Consider the following 8,282-nt stretch of genomic DNA (forward strand, 5'->3'; position numbering starts at 1 on the left):
AATTTCCTGTGACTTGCCCCTATTTAAGTACCCAAAGAAATTCTATCTAATCTCATGAAGCAGTACTAAGTGAGTCAGAGGCCATGACATGGGTCATGGACTCTGATCCAAGGATGTAAGTTGAGGTCCCTTCTCAAACCTGCTGCTAACAAGGGAAATGAAGGTGCAAGAAATAAGACCCAGTAGAAACTCTGGACTGCCCCTGACATGGCCAGTGCAACTTCTATTAAATCAAGGATGCACCCACTTACTTCAGAATCTGGCCAGCACTCTTTGATAGCCCTGCTCTCAAGAGAAGGCATTTATTTCACCTTTGTTTTTGTCTCCTTAAAGGTACCAGAAGTGTTTTTCAGTCTGCAGAAAGGTGTCTGCACAGAGTAGAGAGGCAGTATTTTGTTCTGCTGGCCACTAACTACAAAAAGGAGGGATGGTTGCAGCTTGAATGGAAGACAAAAAGCAGGAGGTGGCAGCTGCGCCAGCCTCTCTTCCTGGGCTCCATGCCTCTGTGGTATCTGTTGTCAGTGTGCAGCATCAGCAGCTGTGATGAGGAGTAATATGGGAGAGACTTCATTCTTATCCACTGTCATATATTTGAATGGGAAATTGAGTCTCTTCCTTTCATCTCCATTACCAGAAGGATTTTTGTTAAGCTGGCTATGAATTTCAGACAGCTCATTTAACATTCTCCATGTGGGTATTTCAGCCCCTCTTGCCCTTGGTCCCTCATTTAGCTCCATCTTCCACCTAGTGTTTTGAAAAAAAAAAACAAACAGATGCAGAAGCTCATATATTGGAGCTAACCTACTTGGCTGATGTCCTGAGGCCACAATGGATGACAGTGGTCCAACAACAGGGAAGCTGAGGATCAGCTCTGAGATCCATCTTCAGCCAGTTTGAACCATACAAACCCCCTTTGATGTCCCACAAATGCTTTCCCCAGGGGCAGTTTTGTTCTCCAGTGCACTACCAAGACACTTTGCTATTTTCCTTGCAATGCCATGTCCCTTTAGGAAGCTGCTCTCTATCAAAGACATCTTTCTTCCCTTGCTAATTTGTATTTAGAAGCTGGTTGAAGGGCCAGAAAGACTGGGTTTGGGAACAGGGACCTGGAATGTCTGGCTTCCTGGTCTCAAGCCCTGCAGCGTCTGGACAGAATAGGAAGAGTAGGTTCTTAACGGCAGCTCATCTCTTTGACAAGCTTTGTACCTGGTCTCCTCAGGAACAGTAGCTCCCAAATGCTCTTCTCCAGTCTTCACCACAAAGCTGGAACTCTCCATGTCTCCATACTAGTGAGCCATTTTAGAATGAGCAATTCAGTAACTTACACCTGAAAAATCTCTGACTGATTTATTTTGGATTAAAACGTTAAAGAAAACTTTGATGCAGTTTTAAAGGTAATTTTATTTATATAAATGCATAAAACATTTGAAATAGCAACCTCCAGGAACTGGGATCTCCAGTAACTGTATGCAACACTTCTAGTAAGAAATGCATTGGTTCCATACAGGTTACACTACAATACAGCATTAAATCAAATCACATTTGCTAAAAAGATCACAATCTCAGAAATGAGCTGTTGAGTGGACTGCAGGAACAACCCTTGCTCAGGAAAGAATAGACCAAACCTTTGAAAACTGGGCCCTGATGTTTTCTATTGGCATTGCAAATGTGACTGTAATTGGAAGCTGTCAGCTCCCAGGAAACAGTGGCAAATTAGGGTGATGAACCAAGGTAAGAAAGTGAGGCACACTGAAATGGAGACACACTTTGCCGCCTGCAGGCAGACACAGTTGTATATTAAGGCTGCAATGCAGAACACTATTTATAACAACACTCATTTGGAAAAATGCCTAATACTACCCCAGGTAGCTTTATGTTAAAAAAAAAAAAAAAAGAAGAAATAAAAAGTGTGGGTGGTATATTTAGCTGTTGAGTTCCCTTAAAGTTTCTTCTCCTCCTTTCCACCCCCAATGAATTTTCCCTGCTGCTCTGCTGTGCCTTGCTCTATGGTGCCGAGCAGGTACCTTCACATCCAGTTTTACTTTTTGCCCTCCGTCCTTTGTTTGTGCAGTGCATAATGCAGGCCCTATATTTTTTTCTTTGCCAAGTTAAGAACTTGCATCGGGATGATGGCTCATTTTCCTCCAAAATCTGTTTTGAATCCATACTCACACACATATAGAAGCTTGTAGTTTAGGCTAGTGTATATCTCACTAGGATCCTGGTTTTCTGAAGGAGGATCTGAGGGTTTTGATGAGACGTAGCTCTGTAGAAATAAAATAGGTATACTTTATTATGCTGCTTGAAGCATTTTCTTTCAGTACTTGCTCCAAAAGGAGTCTGCCCATTGTATGATAACTGTGCTATGGATGGATCACCTCTGATTCCTGCTGCAGGTGAAAAAACAAGTCAGCAGACAAGAGAAGAGAGATCAGAATGAGCCAGTCACACTACACATATTATCACACAAACCAAGACATCTGTTTTGGAGTCCAAATTGTGCCTCTATTGATATACAACACACCTTTGATATATACCCACTTCTCTGTAGAGGTGCCTTGCCCTTTGCATTAACCATAGAGGGAGACTAAACGACCAGGGGCTAGAGTATTATTGAATAGCTAATACCAGGGGAGATGGCTCCTACTGTTTTAGCCAGGTCCAAGGACTCCTAAACCTAAATGGGATCTTTTCTCCGGCAGTTTGGGCTCACACACTAGTAACATAGTGCAGTCCCATCTGTTTAGTACTAGCTTTGCATTGCAGCAAGTGCTTATGTGTGGAATGAAGCAATGGAGTCAGGATTTAATAGGGGAACTGATTGCCTGGGCAAAAATGCTTTCCTTCTTCTTGGGTGACACCCAATGGCATGTTCAGCCTGTTTTTTTTTTTTCTGGCTGGAAAAGCCCCTCAACATGGTAAGGCTATATTTACAGAGCAAAGATAATCAAAGTGTACTTTATTAGCAACAATAATTACTAATCACTTAATTTGTTATTTAATATCACAGGACCTATATCTACCAGCCACTGTTATCTTCTCCCTAAGGCTGGCATAGGTCAGGGATGTGACTCTCATTTTATATGGTGGTGCTCTAATACACTTCTCCTTACTTACACTGATTACAACTAATTAAAAGCTTGTATCATAGAAATACCAGATAAAATACACTTTAAAGTTATTCCAGACCTTATGCCAGCAGTACAATAAAAGCCTTCCTTCCAGACCATGTTTTAAATTTAGAATGAAGAGTATTTCCTGCAATATGTTACTATACCAGAAATATTTTTGCGCTTCCCTGTTTTAAAGGGATTTATTAAGCTCAGGAAGATGTCCAGCATTTAGTCAGTTTTATCTCAGGTTGGTTACATATAGCTGTTACTGGGTTTTATCGCTGTACACCAATTTCCTGTTTAATTTAAAATATATTTTCTTTAGCATGTTTTATTTTAAAGATGACATAAACTTCCCATAATAGAGCATGCTGGTTGTGAAATAAATTAATAAATATATTTAAATAAAGTCAAAACGTCCTCCCAAATGCATAAAACCACAATAACTTCTACCATTACTGATTTAAACATCAAAAGTTACAGAGATTTCTGACAGCTTTCCTCGATTCACTGACATTATTTATGTAGTGCATATTTTATAGCACTTGCTGCTACTGAACTGAGTTTCAAAGCATTCAGCATGAGCCACATCTGCCTGCTTGTGAGAGGAAAGCGCAGCCTATACAAAGCTTGGTTTATGGGTACATTTTCCCCCATAGCTCTCATCAGGTTCATGGTTGATGATATAGCCAAGGGCAAGCACAAGCTAAAGAAATAAGTTGCTCAGTCTCTGATCAACACCATTCAGAGTTGTTCCACTTTTTTCTTGCTGGACAGAACTGAGGCAGGAGGAGGTACTCCTTTTATACCACTACACTAAGAGTCCCAGGAAAAAAACAACCTGTGGCATCTTCCTGCCACGTATCCACAACGGCAGTAAAACCCTCCAGACTTATCTGAGATGGACATCCAACTTGTATGCACTTTGGAGGCTGCTGACCTTATCTACAGATCACTGAAATCAGTATGATGCTTCTTATCATCTCCAGTGATGCTTCCATCAAGTTACAATAGGGAAGAGTGGTGCTGATTAAGGAAAAGTAACAAAAGCAGCAATTCAAATGGCATAATCTACACAGCTCCCACTGCATGAACATAGTGCACCCAAGAGATCCGTTGTGTAGATTTTGTGGGTGGGCATAATTCATATAATTTTTTCCTTTAGAATTTGTGTTTGTTTTTAGTTCTGTACCTTTTTCTTGAATGTCTGAAAAGTTTTGAGGTGGTGTATACCGGGTGGATGTGCACATGTGGGTAGACTGGCAATGCTGGCACAATACCATCTTGAAGATGTACTTCATGATTGTATTCTTTCCAGGACCCCCACATGGTCAGTCCATACCATCAGAAAACACATCACCAGCAGCTTCCACTAGAAAAGAGTCATCTTTCTGCCTTGCACTATCATTGTGATACTGAAAACTATGGCACTGAGACAGTGCAGTTCTGAAGGATATTTAACAGACTCCAACAAGTACTAATTAAAATTACTAATTGTTGTCGTATAGAAGAGGATCAAAAGCCATGGATGGCAGTACACAAAAGAAACCCCCAAACCAGCCTCAAATTCCTCCTTTGCTTTAGTAGTTTGATACAGCAGAGCTCATGCCCATCCCTGATGCCTTGCAAAGCAATTCATGTTCCTTCAGAAAGGCTTCCTCCCCCTGGGAGGCACCTGTCTTCACTCCTGCTACAGATGATACAGCAGACCTTGTCAGACTGGGGAACAACCAAAACCATCTGAAACAGATGTAAGGATCCACCCCTGTGTCTATTCACAATGAAGAGGAAACAACTAAAACCAGGTTTTTCAAGTGTCTTATATGCCATTTTTTAAGCATAAGTGCAAAACATGCTGTGGGCTGCCCATTTTGACAAGGGTGAATGTACCTTTGCAAGAGCAGCTAGGAGCCTTGCCAGCTCTCTGGTGTTTCTCACAGCAAAAAGCGATTGCACTGACCCTCCTGTGCTACTTCCTGCAGAGCATCCCACTGGGAAATATAGTTAATGTAGCAGTCCTGCTGAGAGAGAAACCAGTGCTGATTCACCACACAGGAGCAGTGTCTTAGTGTCAGGCACTTCTATCAATGGCTGCAAACAACCCCTTCCAGTCTGATTTTTCCCTGGAAGGGGTAGTTATAGGCTCTTGCTGTGCATACCCTTACCTTTCCACCCAAAGTCCACTTTTCACCCTCTTGTAATTTTTATCTAAACACAACAGGTTGATCTCTCAACAGGCACTTAGATCCTATGAGTGTGTGACTGAGTTAGGTTGTAGGTAACGAAAAATTCCTCTCTCTCCTTAGCCCCTGGGGAAATGTCTAATGAGCTTTATTAAGCATCAGCATGAAAAGAAAAAGGCACTGGAAAGCAGGTTTTATTATTTCCAGCATGTGCAAAAATCCTAGTTTAAAATACTTATTTACAATGATCTGGCTGAGCAGCCCACTCTTGGTGGGACTGCAATGTCAGTGGATTAACTGTCACAGGTCCTATGGATTATAGAGATTCTCTGCCTCAGTGAATGGAAATTCTTTTGCATGCGAACCTTGTCTTGACTTTCTCCATGCAGAAGTAAGAGGCTGGGATTTGCAATGTGATGACAACTAAGAGATGTTTCTAAGAAATCCCTGATGTAATGCATGGCTTGTGTTCATTTGTTCTGATCCAGCAAAGGTCTTTACCTGGATAAAAGGCTGATTGGGCCTGATGGACCATCTGCACATACCTAAATAAAAGCAGGGGTCCAAGGTGGTTGTTCTGCACACAAGACATTTCTGTGCACATTAGAAAGTCCAATGCTGCCTGCATCTGTAACATGTCTGTGACTGGAAAATAAAACACCTAGTCATACACAAGATATCTAAATATTAGAATATGATGATGAAATGAATGTAAGGCTGGGTTTATCAAAAGTCTATTACAGGCAGATGCTCTGCAGACTTCAATAAATACTTTGCATTTCACTTCTTTTCAAATGCAGCTCTGTAAACACTGAATAGTCCCACTGTTACTGACTGGCTCACTGTATTTATAGAAAGCCAGATGTTATTTAGCTGTGCTGGGATTTACTGAGGCAGTCTAAGAACCAAGTGGGCTGTTCTGGTTTTGGGCTGTCGGTTTGTGTTTTCGTAATTCCTAACAACTAAATAATTTAAGTTTAGTTGCATCAACAACCCCAAATAAAAGGGCATCTACTCAAGGCTCAGCAGCACCAGTAAGACACAGAACAAGGAGGTGATGCTTTTTCTAGCATTTTTTTTCTTTAAGTTATGTGATTTGGAAAACAGAGACTGGAGTTAAAACAGGAACAAATACTCTAGCCCTTCAATGATTCCTCATAAGTCAATCTACCTCCTCTCCCAGTCTTTCCTGCTTTAAGCACAAACTCTGAATAGAGCATGTGCCCCCTCAACAGATACATAGCAGTGTCAGGCATGTTGGTGCTTTATTGTTGTCAATGCTGGTTTTGGCATTGCTAAGATACTGATAATAATCATAGACTTCTTTCTACCAATATAACTGGCTGTGTTTGCTCTCCATATATTCGCTGAGAACAGGGTTTTGGTCCTCATTAGCTTTGGGTGCTTGTTGTCATATCTCTCTCGTATTCTTCCAAGCAGCTAGTGCCAAGACTTAGAGCAGAGGCAAGGAAGAGACAAGAGAATATGGAAGAATAAGCAAATGAACAGCAAATAAGCGGTAAAGCTCCGGTTTAATTTTCTCCCAACTGCAAGAGAAAAGACTTGCTAAACAAAAACAAAGGTCTGCTAGCTCTGGCGTGGGCTGGTTCTCCATTTTAGGTGTTGCTTTGATAAATGCTGATGACAGACTGATGAATACCAGCTTTAAATCTCTAAATCTTGACTGTACCGGACACTGGTATTCACCTTTACAACCCTCAGAATGGATGGTAAGGCTCCATGCTGCTGGATCTGCAGCCACACACAGTGGTCAAACAGCATTTTCTTTGAGATGTTGCAGTCTTCCTAGCACACCACTGCTGAACTAACTCTGCTGAGGCTAATCTAGGCAGCTTCCAAAAAATGCCTCTTCAGCCTGAAATGCTCTGTTATCTGGGAGGTAAAGTTGCTCCCGTTGATAGTGGGAAGCCCATTAGCTCTCCTCATCCTTCTCACACCCATGGGGAGCAAGAGGCTAAGGTTTTGTTACTTTTGACAATGTTCTGCCAAAGCTCTTTCTCTCCCATTCAAAACTGTAGCAAATTTGGCTTTTCAGGCAAAAACCTCCAGACTTTTGCTCATCCTGATGAGGAACTCTGATCTGGTTGAGAAGGGGCTTTCATTTTAAGAGAGATACATTTTCTGTGGAAAGGAATTATCACCACTTACAGTTTTTTGTGGGGCTCTTTACAGCAGGTTGCACTCTTTTGTTTGTTGGTATTTCTTTTGCTTCCTCTAAGAGGTCCCACACAAATATGTTTATGGCATTTCATCCCTTCCCTCAGCCTTACTGTCAATATTACTGCTTTTTCTCAGTTAGTGTCTGGCTAGGTATGTGCAGAAATACAGCCCGCCCCCCCCTGCCTTCCACAGCCTAAAGTTGATTTCTTTCTTTCACCTAAGAAATGTTCCAGCAGATATTAGCATGAGGTTGACAAGGCTGCCTTTCTTTTGTGTTTACATTGAATAAGGCAGAAATCCATACCTCGGTTCTGTGATATATGTAGCTCACACTATCAGTGTGTCAGCCTGAATTTAAAGAAAATACATGATTACATCTCCTAGGGGATTTTGAAGCTAGAAAACGGAAGGCCATCTGTTCCCAAATCAGGGAGAAACCTGATGACAGGAGCAGTGTTTGCCCTGCTGCCTTCAGTGTCTCATTTTGCAGCCTGTCTTTTCTAACATGCTTTTTATCTGTTCCTTCAGACTGTGGCATTCAGGCTTTTTGCTCACTCCTCCTTTGGTAGTTAAGGTACATTGGCACCTCTTAACACACTGTGTCTACCCCATGGGAGAAGGGTGTCAAACAGTAGCCATTCCCTTTGGGTTCAGAAGGTGCCATACTCTGTTAAATGACATGCTCACTCTGCAGGTGAAGACACCAAAAAAATAGTTCAGAAACCAAGAAGAAGCAAGGCAAGAAAATACCATAAATTCAGAGCTAAAGAGCCTGCTGCCCTGTTCAGCAGAATAGTATTTTCCT

The sequence above is a fragment of the Pezoporus occidentalis genome, unplaced genomic scaffold, assembly GCF_034315485.1.
Source record: "Pezoporus occidentalis ecotype Australia unplaced genomic scaffold, CSIRO_AGI_Poc_V1 ctg154, whole genome shotgun sequence".
Lineage (NCBI taxonomy): Eukaryota > Metazoa > Chordata > Aves > Psittaciformes > Psittacidae > Pezoporus > Pezoporus occidentalis.